At 38.0% G+C, this 20,064-nt stretch overlaps 1 long non-coding RNA gene and 1 other non-coding gene across 2 annotated transcripts; one reads left to right on the top strand and one right to left on the bottom strand.

Annotated features, from left to right (window-relative positions):
- Positions 1-11,183: 11,183 nt before the first annotated feature.
- LOC130460680 (uncharacterized) lies at positions 11,184-12,341 on the bottom strand. Its single transcript, XR_008920658.1, has 2 exons — positions 12,062-12,341; positions 11,184-11,382 (listed from the first exon to the last, which is right to left on the bottom strand). It is a non-coding gene; the product is annotated as an uncharacterized lncRNA (long non-coding RNA).
- Positions 12,342-14,651: 2,310 nt separating this feature from the next.
- LOC130462194 (small nucleolar RNA R71) lies at positions 14,652-14,758 on the top strand. The gene has a single exon (XR_008922320.1). It is a non-coding gene; the product is annotated as a small nucleolar RNA R71 (small nucleolar RNA).
- The last annotated feature ends 5,306 nt before the right edge of the window (positions 14,759-20,064 follow it).

Genomic DNA, 20,064 nt, shown 5'->3' with positions numbered 1-20,064 from the left:
CTTAACCATACACATTCACGACTAGCTTCGTGGATAGCTAAAATTTCTGCATGGTTAGAAGAAGTAGCTGCAATAGTTTGCTTCATGGAACGCCAAGAAATATTCTGTATTTTCAAACGTTCACTTGTATGCACTAGGTGAGTATTTATATCACCAGACTTTTGACAATAATACCTGAAATAAATATATTTTCTTGTACATAATATTACAAAATGTATCCTTAAATATTGGACAAATATAAACCTTCTTCTGGAGGTTATAAGTAGTAGTCATCAATGTTGATCAAAATTTCTCTAGTCATACTTTCATGATAATACATGATAAATAATAATATCACTGTCCAACTAAGGGTATAATGTAATTTATGGTTCTTCTGGACCATAAAATAAACTCAATGTAAGGACATTACATACTCTTATCTTAAAATTTTGAATCAACTCATATTTGTACAAGAATTCTTCCGTAAATAAACTAATATGTATATTTCATAATTCTCAAGTACTCAAACTACTGGTTGAAACGACAGTTCAAAAACACTCTTCAAGAGTTTAGATAATATTTGATCAATGTTATGACATTCATATGTAAAACTTAAAGGGCTAGATGTGTAAGAACATCATGTATAAGTTCTTCAGGAACTCTTCTTATTGCATGATTCATAACATGCTATTAAATCAATATTATATATATATACTTCTTTCGCAACTATTCGCCCATTGGAGTAAGAAACTCCTCTTATAATATTCATAAAGTTGCAAATCCGTCTTACTATTCTTTGGATGCATATTCATATATGACATCATAATAATTTTGAAACATATATAACTTGATAAATGAAAATCAATCATGATAAAACACAAAACAAACTAAATGTATGATGAATGATGCATTTACATATTAACTACACATGTATACGAATAAGACTCAAAATGCAAAACACTGTACAGTGTGGATATTTTAAATCCATATCTTGTTGGACTTCAGGTCCATGAGCTCATTTGATCATTATAATGATGTCTACATCGAAATAGACATAAATTTACAATCCCCTATTCAATCCATTATTTCTCGCATATGCATTATATTTCGGTTCCATCATATACCGGTATCATCAAAATTCTTCAACATATACTTCGCATGCTATTCATCAATGATATCTGAATAATTATTCAATAGGTACCATTCATCTTTTCTCACGGGCCATCTATTATAGTTCAGATATCGATACCACTTCAAGGGTATTTCATACACTATATATTAGTGTTTTCTTTATTTTCAATAATATCATCAACTGCATTATCTTGCCCTTTTCATATAAATAAATATATATATCTCATCATTATGTTGGAACCGTATATATAATCTACACTTCGGGTGTAGAGATTTAAATAAATATTGGCAAGATATATATTTCTCAACACTTACTATATTAACATCGAGCACTATGACTATCATACACATTTATGCCTTTGAACATGTAACAATTTAACACAATCAAGTCATAGATATTTATGTCCAAACATACTTCGAGGACATAAAGGTGGCATGTACACTTACTCATATGGGGATCAATTTATTATCTTTCAATTTTGCCAACTTATTCTTGCTCGTCTCCCCCTAAGTTGGGAAAATATTTTCAATATGTTATGGGGCATAAAAAATTTCACCAACTAAATAATACACTTTTCAACGTGTATTTTGATAAATATTACATACTTTTGTTCTCTTCTGGAGATCAACATTGATTATGGGGAGTAGATATAATATGCAGTTGTTTTCTTTATATTTTCTCTTTTCGTGCTGATGTATGATTGCCCCGATCAAGAGATTTATGATGCTTATTTATGATACTTAAATCAATCACAAAATACTTGTAAACTTATTGGTGATCTTCAAGTCACCTACTATCATTCTGGTGAACTTCAGGTCAGTTACTATCATGGTGAACTTCAAATCACCTATCATTATACAAATTTTCAAAATCATTAATATCTCTTGTATTTATTTTCTCAATCGATTCATTTTAACTATTCGATTGAAATACAACTCAACCTCATCATTTTGTCCTGCCTTTGGATATATACAACATATGAGGGAGTGTCAGCACATAAAATTTTATTTGATAAGAATTTTCAAATTCTCATAACGGGTGTTCTTAAACCCGGATGGCCTGAATTGTCACATCATGTGCATATAATATCATATAAATATTTCATTCGATAACTGCTGGTTATCTTCTCAAAGTGATCACTGTAATTATAGAATACTATAATTTGAACATATTGTGATGTGATATAACGGCACACACTGGTGTCTCAATTATAACGGCAAGACAATCTAAACAAAACTTATGGAAGATAGCTTGTACTCTTCAAGAGTATCCATTACAACTTTGGTACATATCACAAAAGTATACATCTTCATAATGTAGTATATTACTCATGCTCATAGAGCGAGTCAATAAGACATGATCAAGTATTTGTACCAAGTTTAACATATTGCATTATAATCCTGATCATATACTACTAATTTTATTATGTTGAGAGCTATTTCCCACTAATCCTTGCATGTATTCATGTATAAATTTGGTTTGGAGAGCGCTACAATGTTTACTAGACTATATATTTTCATACACCATGTATATCTACAATTTATTCCTTTTTGATGGGTGCTAATAAATCTCAACAAGATGCTTTGGTGTAATGGGTCAAACATTTGTTCCTTTTCCTCTGCAACCAACCAAAAATATAAAATTTGTATTTTCTCATCATTAACTTTCACATGCTTTTCATCATTTACAATCTCACTTCTGGTGTGTATATGTGTATTTTGAAATTACATTCGTACTCATTTATTCACCCATGATTATACTATATTTTACTTTCACATCCTCGATCATGACTGTTGACATTATCTTCACTATCTTTAGTCATACAATTTCTCATTCACTTCTGGGAATGGTTTATCTAATTGAACGTGATCATAGTACTTTTCTTCAGGATTTCATTATTTGTCTCATCCACCAAAAAGACAATATATAATTATTTAAAAACACACTTAAATCTCTCTAAAAAATATCGTGTCTGCAGGACCACGCTAGTTTCATGAAAGAAATGTAGGATATCTTGACAACAAGATTTATAAACTATTATAGTTTTCTGGGTCATATTTTCTTGTACTTCTCCAAAAGGTCTGCGGTCCTTTAATAGTCAAAAGTCTAAACTTAAGTCGTGAACCTATTTTGACTTATAAACAACAGTCAAGGGTACCTTTGCATTTCAACATATAACACCCTTGATAAATAATTTTCTTTAGGGAAGAGCAAGACCACATATTTAAGTTCTTCAATATTATCTAGTAAATTCTATTATAAATTCTACTTGTTTTAGTAGACCAATACCTTTTTTCTCCATAGCGGTAACATAAATTGGTCAAGTATCATTTTTATCTTGTTTGTTGACATCTTTGTCCCACTTCTGGTGGGGATATGAGTTATTTAGAGAACGATCTCGGCCTCAAACTCGACCATATTCGTATCCACGCCCACGTCCATGACCATGTCCTCAACCACTTTTGTTGTGTGGTATTTTCTTTCCCATTATGGGATGTCACATTCGCTTAAGGGAATGTAGCAGGACCAGTTGGACGTGAACACAAGGAGACAAGATATAAGTTCAAAATATTTCTTAATATCTTTTCACTGTATTGTGTCTGCAGGACAACTTATTTTAGTGAAAGTTAGAATAGGGTTTTCTCTATCATTTTTTTTGCATCAATGATTTTCTCCCCACATAATTTCAACTGTGAAAAAATTCTGAACATAGCCGAGTTCTATTCATTTACAGACTTAAAGTCTTGTAGTCTTAAAAGTAACCAATCATAACGAGTTTTGGGTAATATCACAGTTTTCTGGTGGTCATACATTTCCTTTAGATTACTCCAAAGGACTTGTGGATCTTTTACGGCCAAATACTAAATACTAAGACCCTAATGGAGGTGATGACGAAGAAAAATCATAGCCTTTGCCTTGTTTTGACTTCCAGATTTATTTACTTCTTTTGATTGTATAACCAAATTATTTTGCACCTAGGTGAATTTCGATATCTAACACTCAAGACAAATAATTCTTTCCAATAATATCAAGAGCCGCAAATTCAAATTTTGTAAGATTCGACATAATTCACACTACAATTGAATATTGTAAATTAGGACTCAAATAATAAACATATTCATATCAAATTGTAATTCAATATCGTAGTTCAAGAAATATAACAATATGTTTTAATCGCACGAACAAAGGAAATCAAGTCCAATATTAAACAAAGTGACGAGACCCTCGTATGAGAAATCAAGTCTATCATACATAATGATTACCTACAGAATAGCATCCTGTTTATCCCACAAAAGTAATCTGAAAGTCTAAAAATAAATTTAATGCTAAAGAATTTCCAATGATAAATTGGTACGAATCTCTATTTACAAAATTCAGACTTGGGGACATTAATCTTAATTTGTATAATGAAATAGACTAATGAATTGACAACAATACAAAAAAAAATATGCGAATATCATTACGGCAGTATAAGTTTTTTTGACAATTGCAGTAGTATAAGTTTTCGACAATTGCGGCAAACGGATTATCGGTCCAATCGATTAACTCCAAACAAAAAAAATTACATTATACAAAAGTAATCACATTGCCGCATATACCCTATAAAAATATCAAATTTTCAGTAATAAGATTAGTGGGTATAATAACATTTACCTCAACGATGGATGCCTTCCTTTCTTTCTGATGCTCAGTCGGTTAGGGTTGGTGCTGATAACGTGTTATGAATAAACAGGAGAGATAATAGAGAGAATAGGGTTGTATCTATTATTCCATCTCTGTTTTTTTTTCTTTTAGAAACCTTCACATTCTATTCTTATCATCTCTTTCATTTTTCAACTCATTTTTTTCTTTTTCAAACAACCAACATGATAAGAAGAAATCCCTTTTTTCACTACTCACTATGCTCGAAATGTACCACACTACAACTCCCTCACCTCACTACTATCAGCTCCCCCAAGCTAGGCTTGGGACTAGTAACCAATGGGGCTTTCACGGGCTTGTAATATGGTTAGTCACCGAATAAAGGGCACAAGCAACAACATGGGTAGAAAAAGAGGGAACAAATGTATCTAATTTCATCTGAAGGCTACCTAAATAGAAAAATGCATTCGTCCTCCTCAATGTGCATGTATATGAATCATAAAACACTACTAATAGTTGCAAACCAATACTCAAAATCAACGACACACCAGGAACTATCACACATTCCTAACCAAGTCAACTAGTCAAGCACCAAGTCCACAAATAGTTAGTCAGAGTTGACTCATGTCATGGCATCAAAGTAATCGAATATCAACGGCTAACACATCCACATTGCTCGTCATCAAATACCAAGAATCAAAACAATTTTCAATCAAAGGGGCACAGGGAAGCATGATTTTGCATTCATCGGAGCGTATTTTTGTATAATTTTTTTTTTCCAAAGCGATAAACTAATCTAGAAAGCAATAACGCACCAAAATAAACACACCAAAATAAGAAAATACGAAATGAAAAGAAAACATACCTAATATGTACATGTAAGTGAAACACCCCTCTTCCCCAAGCTAAATCAAACAATGTCCTCATTGGCTCAAGGGGTACCGAACCATCCTCATCATCAACAGCATCACTGATGGCCCTGGCCATCATCATCGTCATCACCATGCCCGTGACTAGGGCCCTCTCCATACTCACCGTAGTAGTGAGTGGGTGTAAAGGTGCCCCTAGCTCCCGGGACTCCATAGCCCTCCGCCGGGTATCCAAACCATGAAGGATGCTGGGCCTCCTGAGGCACGACAGTCGACACCCTCTCGAGCAAAGTGGTCATAGATGGGGAACATGGCCCTCTGGTGATCACTCTCAAAGTGATCAAAGCGAATCTCCAACCTATCCATACGCTCCTCCAAATACCTCCCCCTGTGGAGTCGGACTACCACTCTGTCTCGCCTCCCTCTCTCTGCGCCCACCCCTACGGAAGTAAGTGCGAGGCACGGGCTCGGGCTGTGGCTGCGGCTGGGGCTCAGGTAGGGGTGGCGCCTTCTCACCTACATACAGATAGTGGGTCTGGCCCCTCTCAAAACGGGTGAGCCCTGAAGTGTCAGGTAGAGTAAAAAGGGTGTTCCTCTGGAACATCCATGACATCTGACCGGGAAGAAGTGTCCCGTACTCAGAGTGTACCCTGTAAAGACTCCCAAAATACTCCAAATCCAGCAGATTGTTACCCGGGACAGCAGCATGGTCCCTCTCAGCAAAGTTTTCCACCGTTATGGCAATGTGGGTGACAAGGCCCCCTAGAGCAATATCGGTCAGATAGCGGTGGGTGGTAGTAGCAAGGAGGTGACTGGCCAAAAGATGGGACAAGTTCATCCTATAACCATCATCCCCATCCAACAAGTATCCCCCAAGCACCTCCAGCTCTGTGCTTCTCACATTCTCCTTTTGATCCCTCCCAAAAATTGTAAATGCCATAAACCGGAACCAAACAAAAGGGACGGGGTGTTGCACGCTAGAGGCGTGCAAATGTTGCATGCTATTGGGATTGAATTACCCAGTCAACTTTCCCCACACTTCACTATTATTATGCCCCTCCCCGGGGTACCTAGTGGGCTCAACAGACAAACCAAATATCATACCAAAATCCTTAATAGGCATATCAAAACTCATATTCAACAACCGAAACGACACTCTAGTAACATCTTTGTATCCATTTCGTTTGACATTAAAGGAGCTCAAAAATTCAAGAGTAATATTTCTAAATGTCAACCTAAGCATGGAAAACATATGCTTCATGCCCACCCCATAGAATAATTTCTTAACATCCCTTTCAATACCCACATCATTCAAAGTTTTCTGACAAATAAAACGGGTAGGGACTACCTTCCGAAGCTTGAGGTGTGCAAGCCTAGCTTGTTGTTCCTCACTAACAAGGACAATGTCCGGGAACGCCGGATCGGGTGCGAACTGTGGCGGTGGTGGTGGTGCACGGCTTGTGGAAGCCTCCTCTTGCCTCCTAGAAGCTCCCTTGCAAGTCCTCTTTGGCCTAGAACCCATGGTTGATGGAGTGAGAGTTTTTGAGGGTTTTGGTGGAATTTGGGTTTTTTTGTAGGGAGTGAGTGATAGTGGAATTGGTTTGGTGGAGGTTGAATATGATGTTATGAGGATGATTTTGGTATGTGGGGTGATGAATTTGGGTAAGAGATGAGGGAGATATGGAGCTTTGAAGATCTTAGGGTTTGAGGTTTAATGGAGGATGTGAGAGAGTGAAGAAGATGAAGAAAAAGAAAAGTGGAGGGTTTGGTGATGAAACCGTGCCTTTTGTTCGACCTTTCTCTCCTCGCCCGCCGGGCCGAAGCCCGCCCGTCGGGCGGACTGCTCAAACCTGCCCGACGGGCACAGGTCCGCCCGCCGGACGAAGAGCGACATTTTTGAGTCTTTCCGCACGCGCCCGGTAGCCCACCGGGCGATTTGCAAATTTGCTTCCTTCGCCTCACTTCAACTCCAAAATCAACCGCCCGCCGGGCAGAGCTTCGCCCGCCGGGCATGCAGCTCGAATCCCGCCCGACGGGCACCGGTCCGCCCGCCGGGCGAGAAAAGATATCTTTGAATCCTTCAACACGCGCCCGGTCGGGCGGCTTTCGCCCGATGCCCACCCGGCGAAATTCCACTCGGTCTTTACGACTTATTTTCAAACTTTTGGAACTTGGGGAGCAAAAATCTGCACATCATCAAACACCCAAACAGTAAAAATCCCTCTCCTCACCTCTCTAATGTAAGGATTATACTAAGAAACACACACAATTAAACTACACTACCAAAAGCAATAAAGTACGGGTTGCCTCCCGCAAAGCGCTGGTTTAATTCTAGGTCCCGCTCGACCTCTTTTACCTCAAGTATGCCTATCATGGGGCGGAAGGATTGAGGTGACGAACCACAACTACTCCTACAGTAGCCCCATCATGGTACAACTTCAGACGTTGCCCATTGACTTTGAATCGCTCACCATTATTGTTTTCTACCTCAACTGACCCAAACTTGCTTACCATAGTCACGGTGAACGGCCCAGACCATCTAGACTTGAGTTTTCCAGGAAACAACTTAAGTCTAGAATTGAATAATAGAACTTTGTCACCCACCACGAACTCTCTATGCAGAATGCGACTATCGTGCCACCGCTTAGTCTTTTCTTTGTAGATTCGGGCACTATCATAGGCCTGTGGTCGGAACTCATCTAGCTCACTCAATTGAAGTAGCCGCTTCTCCCCGGCTAACTTAGCATCCATATTGAGCTGTTTGATTGCCCAATAAGCTTTATACTCCATTTCTACTGGCAAATGGCACGCCTTGCCATACACCAACCGATACGGGGAGGTACCAATAGGTGTCTTGAAGGCAGTTCTATACGCCCACAGAGTATCATCCAGCTTATCGCTCCAATCCTTCGTAGACTTCGCCACCACTTTCTCAAGTACAGATTTGATCTCCCGGTTGGAGACCTCAACTTTCCCACTCGTTTGAGGGTGGTAGGCTAGTCTTGTGCGATGATAGACCCCATACTTGCGCAGGAGCGCATCCAGATGCTTCTCATGGAAGTGTGATCCTCCGTCACTGATCAAAGCCCGCAGAACTCCAAACCTAGGGAAGATGACTTTCTTGAATAGAGAAATGACTGTCTTAGCATCGTTAGTAGGCGAGGCAACGGCTTCCACCCACTTGGACACATAATCTACAGCAACAAGGATATATAGATTACCCTTGGACGATGGGAATGGTCCCATGTTGTCAATTCCCCACACATCAAAAATCTCGACCTCAAGAATCCCGTTGGTGGCATCTCATACCTCCCCGAGATAGTGCCGGCCCTCTGGCACGCATCACAAGCCATAATAAAAGCCTGTGCATCCTTGAACATAGTAGGCTAGTAGAAATCGCATTGCGACAACTTAGCATTTGTCTTTGAAGGTCCATGGTGACCACCATAAGGTGAAGAGTGACACCTACTGATAATACCCTGGACTTCCCATTCTGGAACACATCGCTTGTACAAACCTTCAGTAGTTTCCCGGAACAAATAAGGATCATCCCAAAAATAGAACCGAACATCATGCAGGAACTTCTTCTTCTGTTGATATGTAATATCGGACGGAAGAATGCCTCCTACAATGTAGTTCGCATAGTCTGCGAACCATGGTGATTGACTGGCAAGTGCAAGTAAGTGATCATCCGAAAATGAATCATCGATCGGTGTAGACACTGTACCATCATCGTACCTCAATCTAGACAAGTGGTCTGCAACCAATTCTCAGCCCCTTTCTTGTCGCGAATCTCTAGATCAAACTCCTGTAGAAGTAGTATCCATCGAATAAGCCTAGGCTTGGCTTCATTTTTAGAGAGAAGATACTTAAGGGTCGCATGGTCAGTATAGACTATCACCTTGGACCCAATCAGATAAGCGCGAAACTTGTCCAAGGCATAGACTATGGCTAGAAGCTCTTTCTCAGTAGTAGCATAGTTAACCTGAGCTTCATCTAAGGTCTTACTGGCATAGTAGATGGCATGCAAGAACTTTTCATTTCTTTGACCCAAAACTTCCCCAACTGCATAGTCACTTGCATCACACATTATCTCGAACAGAAGATCCCATTCGGGAGAACGGATGATAGGAGCCGAAATCAGTGCCTGTTTAATCCTGTCAAAAGCCTCGAGACAAGCATTAGTAAACACAAATGGGGCATCCTTGAGGAGGAGCTGGGATAGTTGTTTAACAATCTTAGAAAAATCCTTGATAAAGCGGCGATAAAACCCCGCATGACCAAGAAAACTTCTAACACCCTTCACATTAACTGGAGGGGGCAATTGTTCAATCACTTGGACCTTAGCTCGATCCACCTGGATGCCCTTATCAGATATTAAATGCCCCAAGACCACCCCTTCAGTAACCATGAAATGACACTTTTCCCAATTTAAGACCAGGTTACACTCTTCATACCTTTTCAAGACTTTAGTCAGATTAACCAAACAGGAATCAAAAGAAGTACCATAGACACTAAAATCATCCATAAACATTTCCATGATAGACTCAATAAACTCAGAAAAGATGCTCATCATGCATCGTTGAAAAGTAGCAGGTGCATTACACAGACCAAAGTGCATCCTACGATATGCAAAAGTACCATAGGGACAGGTAAAAGTGGTCTTTTCCTGGTCGTCTGGATGTATGGGAATTTGGAAAAAACCAGAGTAACCATCCAGATAACAGAAAAACTTGTGACAGGCTAGCCTTTCTAACATTTGATCAATAAAGGGAAGGGGAAAATGGTCCTTTTTAGTAGCAACATTTAGACGCCTATAATCAATGCACATGCGCCAACCTGTAACTACCCTAGTTGGGATCAACTCATTTTTCTCATTCTTAACCACAGTTGTCCCCCCTTTCTTTGGCACTACCTGAACAGGACTTACCCACTTAGAGTCAGACACAACATAAACAATACCCGCATCAAGCAATTTCATAACTTCAGCTTTAACAACATCTTGCATGATGGGATTCAAAAGACGTTGGGGTTGAATGCATGGTTTTTTATTATCATCTAGATGTATCCTATGCATACAAAAATCAGAGCTAATACCTTTTAAATCATCAATAATGTACCCAATGGCCTTTTTGTGATTTTTCAACACAGTAAGAAGTTGGGACAACTGGTCTGCATCAAGTGCAGTACTGACAATTACAGGGCAAAGTTTTTCACTAGTGGAAAAAAACCCTGTTGAGGCGGGCTTTTGGGCCTTGTTGAGGCGTGCATTGTTCGCTTCAACAGAGGGGGCTTCAACAGGTCCATAACTATTGAGGCGGGCATTGTTCGCCTCAATAGGTGACTTGTTGAGGGGGGTTAGCTAATGTTCGCCTCTACAAACCCATTATTATGCATAATAATTGGGCCCTGTTGAGTCAGTATCATACATTTTGCCCGCCTCAACAGATTGAGGGAAAGCTGCATTTTTGTATAATTACTTTATATTTCTTATTGTTTGGGTGTTAATAAGTGCGCACATAATACAAAGTATTAAAGTTTTGGAGACAAAATTCTTGAAATATTGAAAATATAATTATTATTAATCAAATAAGGAGTACAAGAATTATAGATCTGAGTTTCTATACTATTACATTATACACAGTATTATTTACAAAGTTGAATAAATCTAAGTAATGTAAGCAAATCTGCACTAAACAAATTGACATTGTATGTTTTCCGTCTTCTAACTAATGAATGAATCTCTCATCCATGACACACCTGCAAAAGAAAAAAAAAACAACACATCATCTAATGAACAATAACAGTAAAACGAAATTGAAGATCCTTACAATAAGAAATATATACACCATGCGATAATAAGAAAAATAAATTATAAAACAATTTTCATGAACAATTATAAACCAGAAACAAAATACAGAGTAATTTTATTTTATTTTTCCAAGAATTATCTGAAAATGAACCAACCCAACAATTTAGATATAAGTTAAACTCTAGATCAGACAATTAATTTTTTAAAAATATTCAGATTCTAAACTTTTATTAACATTAAAATGACTTTTTGTTGGAAGAAAATAAGACAATACAATGAAACTTGCTCATTTAGATCTAAGAATATCAGATGGTAACCTAACGCCGTTGTCCTTTTGTTACCGCTCACGTCAGAGACGAACATCATTGAGTGAAGATCGAATTAAGCTGAAGATCCAATTAAATCAAGAAGCAGAACAACCAATTTTCACCAAAAAATCGAATTAAATGAACAAGCAGCATAATGTCAACATTAGCGAAGAAATCGAAGCATGGCTGATTTTCTTCATATTTCAATCAAAAATTAGTGAAGAAATTGACATTAGCAAAGAAATCATGAACAAATTAAGAAAAAACAGGGCAAAAAACAAATTACAATAAAAAATTAATGCGAAAAGGAGATTGGTACCTTGTTAGTATTAAGATCTCGATATAATAGAGATGACGATTCGAAGCTTACATTTCTCCATATTTTTTGAATCGCAAATATCGAATTGGAGAAGATAACGGGAGGGTGGAGGAAGTATAATCCATGGTTGATTTTCTTCAAGAGAGAATGGAATCGCAAGAAAATGAAGGAGACAAGATAAGAAAAGATCTTGAAAATGAGGAGATAATGTTAAAAAACGGCTAAGGGAATAAAGGGTAAAGAGGAATTTAGGATATAAAGAAACCCTAAACTTTGTCATTCGTTGAGGTGGATTGAGTATTTCTGGGCTGGAGAATTCGTTAAGGCGGGCATAGCCCACGTATGTTCACTTCAGCATAGTCTCTTGAAGCGAACAATACAATGCCCCATTCAACTGCCTTAATCTGTTGGGGCGTACAACACCACGGCCCGCCCCAACAGAGTCTCTTGAAGCGAACGTTTTAGAAACCCGCCCCAACATCTCATTAAGTCTTTGACCCGCGTTGACTTAGTGGTTGTTGAGGCACGGTTTAAAATGCCCCCCTCAACAAGGGGGCTGCAATAGGGGTTTTTTCCACTAGTGTTTCATCATCCAAAAATGCATATTTGAGATTAGCAGGAAGAGGTTTGAGTTCGGGTTTCTTTACCTCTTTTACAGAACAGACCGACCGACCTAACCTCCTCAATTTGGTGCTCTCCTCGGGTTCAGACTCTCCACCATCAAGAGACAACTCTAGAGCATCCACTTCAGCACTCCAAGAACTGCTATCGCCTGCAGAAGATTCACAACAAAGCACTGCCTCCAAAGGATCTCTTTCGAGAACTTGGGAGACGTTATCACGCATAATAAAATCAACTACATCAATTCGATAACATTGTTCTTCCTCTAGTATGGGACTCTTTAAGGCACTATTCAGATTAAAAGTCACCTTATCATCCCCAACACACAAAGTCAATTTCCCACTTTTAACATCAATGACCGCCCCCGCCGTGTGAAGGAAGGGTCTACCTAAGATAATGGGAACTTGGGAGTCTTCTTGCATGTCCAGTTCTACAAAGTCTACAGGTATATAAAATTTACCTACTCTAACAGGGACGTCCTCTAAAACACCTAAGGGGTATTTAACAGAACGGTCGGCCATTTGCATAGTGATATTGGTAACCTTAAGCTCACCCATATTCAGTTTAGTACAGACAGACAAAGGCATAACAGACACACTAGCACCTACATCACATAAAGACTTATCAATAAATACAGTGCCAATGTTACATCGGATGGAAAAACTCCCGGGGTCTTTAAGTTTAGGTGGAGACTTGTTGTAAATAAGCACTACATTCCTCAATAAAAGCTACAGTCTCTACCTCACAAAAAGCACGTTTCCTGGTCAAAATATCTTTCATAAACTTAGCATATGCAGGAACCTGTAAAATTAATTCAGTAAAAGGAACCGTTACCTGCAAGTTTTTGACCACTTTCAAGAATTTGCCAAACTGTTTGTCTAGCTTATTCTTGAGTTGTCCGTTTGGGAAGGGGAGTACAATAGGTGGTACTTGAATATCTGTCCCTTTCTTAACCTCAGTTGTAGCCTCATTTTCACAGACTACTTTCTCAACTTCCTTATCATCCATTACTATCTTTGGGATTTCCTCACTAACCAGACCACTAGCAGACACCCCAGAATCAACCTCAACGGGTATAGAAGGACCGTCATAACCCCTACCACTCCTCAATGTAATAGCATTTGCAGTTTCCTAGGCTGTGAAGGGAGTTGGCCCGGGGGTCTCCCTGCAAGAGTAGTAGCCATCTGTGCCAACTGTGTATCAATTATCTTATTGTGAGCAGTAAGCGCATCAATTTTAGCATCCTTTTCACTTAGAGATTTCTGCATCTGTAACATCATATTCCTCATCTCTACTAGCATAGGGTCAGACTGTATAGTTTGAGGTTGTGGTGGTGGAGGTGATGTGTGTTGTCTAGGGAACCCAGGTGGTCCACTAGACTGTTGGTTGTAGTTGCTCCGTGGTTGGTACAATTGTTGTGGTGGGGGTTGGTATGGTTATTGTTGTGGTGGTGGGTGTTGGACTTGATGGGGGGTTCTGAACATTAGTACTTCTGTAGGATAGTAGGGGATTGTTTTTATACCCCTCATTGTAAGAGTTGGAGTACGGGTTATTCTGTTTGTAGGCCTGGAATGCATTACATTGTTCAATAGAGATTCTACATTCCTGTGCATAATGACCAGACATCCCACAACTATCACAGACATTGATAGTTTGAGCATTCATTGCAGCTACACTAACAGGTTGAGCAGATTGAGTATTTGCTGCTTGCATATTATCAAACTTATAATGTAAAGCAGTCAATTGGGCAGTTAATTGTTCTATGGAATTCAAATCATGCTTACCACCCTTGTTAGATAGGCCTCTAGGATTCCCATACTGGGCATTATGAATGGCCATCTCCTCAATCACCTCCATAGCTCTAGTCACAGCAAGTTGCATGAATCTCCCACTAGCAGCTGAATCCAAAATAAGTCTAGACTCATTACCCAGACCATTATAAAACTGCTGAATCAAGAACCAGTCACTCAAACCATGGTGCGGGCACTCTCTCTGCAAATCCTTAAATCTCTCCCAGACCTCGAACAAACTCTCATCTGCTTGTTGAGTAATAGAAATTATCTGACCCCTCAGACGAGCTGTCTTCTCAGGTGGAAAATATTTCACATAGAACGCAAGGGCCAAAGACTCCCAAGTAGTGATTTTCATGGCTGCCCGATTCAACCCATTGATCCACAACTTTGCTTTCCCACTCAGAGAGAACGGGAAAAGCATCTCCATAGTCTGCTCCGGAGTCAATCCCTTTTGCTTAATGGTAGAGCAGTACTGGATGAAGGACTGAATGTGAAGATTTGGATCTTCACCTACTTCCCCATCGAACTGGCGTCTCTCAATCATGTTAATCAATGCAGGCTCGATCTTGAAGGTCTCACCTGCAATAGAAGGCATGATTGCCTTTGGTAGCACAGACAGGCTTGGTTTAGAATAGTCTGTAAGCCTTGGCTCAGGTGGTGGTGGTGTTTCGTCACCCATCTCTATCTCTGAAACAGAATCTGTATCTAAAGGAAAAAGACCGCCAATATTATGATCAGAATCAGAGTAATTCCCACACTGTGCAATGAAATTTCTTCGTCTACGAAAGGTCCTTTCGGGCTCAGGATCGAATGGAGTAAGATTACTAGTACCTACGGTCCTGGGCATAGACAAAGAAACTACAAACATGTGTGAGATCCGGTCTCAAGGAACGGGGGTTCCTTGAGAAGTAACAAACAATAATCTAGAATAAACAATAAATAACATAAAATAAAACTGTTTCCCCGGCAACGACGCCAAATTTTGACAGGCTAAAGTCGTATCACCTTATCAAAGATAAACCTAAGTCCACTAAAAAAATAGTAAGGGAAGTAGGGATCGTATCCACAGGGAAACAGGCGCTTTTTCTACTATTAATCAACTAGTCTAGACTATTGGGAAACAAGAGTTTGGTTGATTTGTGTACTAAGACTGCGACAATAATTAAACAAATAAGGATTCAGATATTAAAAGATCTATGGCATAGGTTCACCAATGAACAACAATCCAAGATGATAAACAATTGACAATAATCAATAAAGCAATTAATTAGACTAGCATGCTATCTCGAATCGATACTAATCATAGACTTAGAATTAACGGGCTCTCGCTACGTATTAATCCTAATTCCACCTATTGACACAAGCCTAAACATCAAATTGCATCTCTCGAATCTTAACTTGATAGTGCTTGACTAGTACAATTAAACCTACGAAAATCTAATTGGATAGTAAATGAAACCAATCAATAGGAATTAATCACAATACCAACAATCAACAACATTCAATCATCCCTTCATATTAATTCATGGATCCCCAAACCCTAGAAAATAGACTACTCCCACATTTTATCAATGAACAAAACAATTAATATGATTGAAAACATGATTAAAGCAAGATAATAAATCAAAGTAAGAAATAATACCTAAATGAAGAACAATGAAATATGAAAGCTTGAATTTTGATAGAAATTAAAACTAAGTTTTTGGAACCAATTTAGAGAGAAAACTAGATTAAGAGAAATAAACTAAGGGTATAATACTAGAATAAAAGATGCCAACTAAAAAAATAGGGCTTAGTATTTATAGTTTGCCCAAAATAACAAAAGAAAACCGCGAAATGCCCGCCCAGGGTTGTCGTCGCCCGGTCGGGCAGACATCCGCCCGCCGGGCGGAAAGCTCGAATCTCGCCCGTCACACCGAGTCTAACTTCCGGGGCTCAACCATAAGCATCTAAGGCTCCCGCAAGTCGACGATAGTCGTCCCGAACTCCCACGGGATCATGTAGTGGCCTAAATCACCATGAAACGAGCCTAAAAAGGCCAATTTCTCACCAAGTAATCCTGAAACTCAAGGCACACTTAATAACACATATTAGTACTAAAAACGGCTCCTAAGAGCTCATTTGATGCATAAAAAGTACTAAGGGACGGGGGAAAAGCTCTATATTAAATGCACATATCAACTATGCACCCTAATGAACATGAAGAATAATTTCCATGTACGCATACAAGTGAAATATTTTAATTTATGTTCTTCGGATTTGAACTATATGTTCATTTACCATAAAAACTATGTTCTTTATATTTGAACTAAATGTTAATTTAAAAACAGGGTGCCTAGTGAGCATTTCCGTTATTTATTATTTACTCCCTCCGTTCCTAAATAAGTGTCACATTTGGGCTCGGGCACAGTAATTAATAAAATTGTAAAGTGTGTAAGAGTTAATGATTGAGAATGTTTTTTTTGGGGAAAGGATAAAGTAGATAATTGTTTAATTGAATAAAGTACAAATAAAAGTGTATGTGGGGATTGAAAAGTGGAAAAGTGTAGAATGTGTAAGTAAAAGTAATTATGATTTATAGAAAAGTGGGAAAAGTGTATGAAAAAGTGTGAAAAGTGTATGGAAAAGTGGGAAAAGTACATGTTCAAAAATAGAAATGTGACACTTATAAGGGAACGTCAAAAATGGAAATGTGACACTTATTTAGGAACGGAGGGAGTATTATTTATTATTTATTAAGTATTACTCAGTCCAGTTCAGTTTAGTTCAGCTCAAAAGAACAAGGCCTCGGACTCTTGGAATAATATCGTTGTTAGGGTGAGTTTATCCCACAGATTCAACACCAATGTTCAAACTCTGTCACATCATCTTTCCACTGAATTTTATCTACCTTTCCAATATTCAAACTCACACAAGACTCTCATTCTTTTTACAAATTATCCTCGAACTCACCTAAACTCCTAAAATAATATTTTATGTATATATCTATTTTTTGGTACATTTTCTAAATAATATTAAAACTATGTTTTCTTATATACAATAAAGTAATTTATAATTCAGAAGAAAAAAAAAACAAAAAAAACACTTAAATATTAATTTGGAAATTGGAATATATTCCGTACAAATTAGAAACAATAATACAATACGATAAATTAAAAAGATCTAGAGCATCAAGTTAAAGGCAAATGAAACCAAGTAATACATAAAGCAAAATAATTTAGTTAGCATCTCCTCCAAAATGTGACCAAATGTGTTCCATTAAGTCACGATGAACTTGATGACATTGAGTTTGATAAAGAATTCGGAAGTGCAACAAAAATAATATAGTCGTTTAAATGCATCTAAAATAAATAAAATATAATTAAATCTTTTTAGGGGGGTAAAAATAATAATTAAGTTTGATGATGTGGTATTATTTGATTTAGTGGGAGGAAAAAGTGAAGTCTTGAGTGAGTCTGTGATTTTCAAACAAACCTCCAGAGTAGGTGTAGTCTTTTATCACATTATCCAAGAGTTTGGCTCCAGACTCCCCTTCATACTAGGGATAAATTCATCCTTATACACAATTGAACTTTACCCTTAGGAAAGGTACATTGTTTCCCTAAAGGCCCAATGAACAAAGACTTGCGTCTGACTACAAAGATCAAGCCCAAATCCGCGGAAGTCCAGAAGCGAGACTCAAGGTTTGCCCAATAAAAACCACAAAAGCCTAGAAATTCAGAACCCAACAACAAAAAAAACACAAAGGCCATAAAGACTAGGTCAGAAGAAGGAGAAATGGATGACCATGGCCACAACTGCCATGTATCCGGAACCGCTTCCCACAACGGCAGTTGTCGAGAGATAACTTTCATCTTTCCACAACTCCCTCCTAACCGGTATAGAGAGGAGAAGTATAAATAACCAACAACAGAAATCGAGTAAAGGACACCCAACAAACAACACATAACATTTCTTTTTTTTTTCTCTAGCTTTTTTTGCCTTAGCGTGTAGCATGGTCGTAGGTTTAGTAGCCTACCAATGGTGTAGCTTAGTTCTTGGCGTTTTAATGTACTCCCTCCGTCCGGAATACTCTCACCAGTTTGACCGGCACATAGTTTAAGGCAATTTAATTGACTTATTATTTAATTAGGTGGTAGTTGATATTGAATATGTTTTTTTAATATAGTTAGTGGGAAATGTGCCAACTTTTTGAGATTGGGGGGGTTGAATCCTTTTTTAGATGTTAGGAATACAAGTGGGACCTTAGGTAAGTGAGAGAAACAATAAAAAGTTTGAAAATTTGTCATTTATAGAAACGGTGCAAGTATTTCGGGACGACTTTATAAGGAAAGTAGTGCGGGTATTCCAGACGGAGGGACTATTGAAGAACTCTAGTTCCAACGCCAATGTACTTTTCCAAGCATTCAACCATGGAGATAACGCCCTCGTGATTTAATGTTTTTCTAGTTTTCTTTACATATCAATCAATGATATTTTTCATCTTTATTTGTTGTTAAGCATACGCATTTATTAGTACTTGTTGGGTTCAAAGTGGTAGTTTCCCAAGAAATTACTCGTTCCCGAACGAGACCTCTCATCGTAAGAGAATCCATCACCAGGGGCATACCCCTAGGAACCTTGATCGCCCTACAAGATAAGGTGTTATTGTTTGTTTGTTGTTAGTATCAATAAGTTTTTTGCGACCATGGTGGGAAAGATAATTAACAACTTAAGAAATATTTTACAAAATATTAGCATAATAATTCATAAAAAATGCAACCAAAGAATATGAGGAATAAGAGAGGAAATCAATCAGAGGATGACGATATCCCTCTAGAGAAACTCCCTAGACCTACAACTCTTGTTCATAAGGATGATATACTTCTTCCCCAAATGTCCTTGAAAATGACAGGCCACAAGATGATCCCAAAAAAGTGTCCAACAAATCCTCTCCTATGTGAAAGAGTCATGACTATGTCAATGCCAAAAAATATGATAAGCACCTTATACAAAAGGTACTTAGAGATAGTAAAAGGGTATGTTGGCTGAGACTAGGGAGAGTCAGAGAGTTCAATTTAACCACAGAATGTTTTCCAAGGAGACTTCTAGAGCTTTCACTATTATACTGAATAATTTATCTAAATTCTCTAGGGAGTCAATATCAAGGTAGGTAGGTAGAATTATAATTGATATCAAAAACATTATGAATGCGACCAATGAGACATTTACAAGAAGTCTAGCAACTGAGGTCGTGGCTAGATTAGAATCGTTAATTGATAGACATGGTTAGATAAATGAACCGCATTTATTAGACTTAGCATTAAATGCAAACTTGGACCAAGGGCATTATTCCATTGATCCTTTTCCCCCCAATTTTTGGGGACATCCTATTATTGTTCTTATTTTCCAGATTTTAGAAGTTTTAGAGAAAGAAACACTTAGTCTAGCTTTATTGCTTTGATAATCCAACTTCAAGTGTAGAATCTTTTGAAACTTAAAGTAATTTCTTTCCTCTTTCATCTTGCTCTTTCAATTTTGCTCTTCAATTTTGTTCTCTTTGTTATTGTTGTTAATTTTCTTCATACTTTGAATTCTCTAAAAGCTTGC

The sequence above is a fragment of the Spinacia oleracea genome, chromosome 5 (genome assembly GCF_020520425.1).
Source record: "Spinacia oleracea cultivar Varoflay chromosome 5, BTI_SOV_V1, whole genome shotgun sequence".
In the NCBI taxonomy this organism is placed as follows: Eukaryota; Viridiplantae; Streptophyta; class Magnoliopsida; order Caryophyllales; family Amaranthaceae; genus Spinacia; species Spinacia oleracea.
The sequence above is the reverse complement of the archived record's forward strand: the minus strand, read 5'-3'. Positions and strand labels throughout refer to the sequence as shown.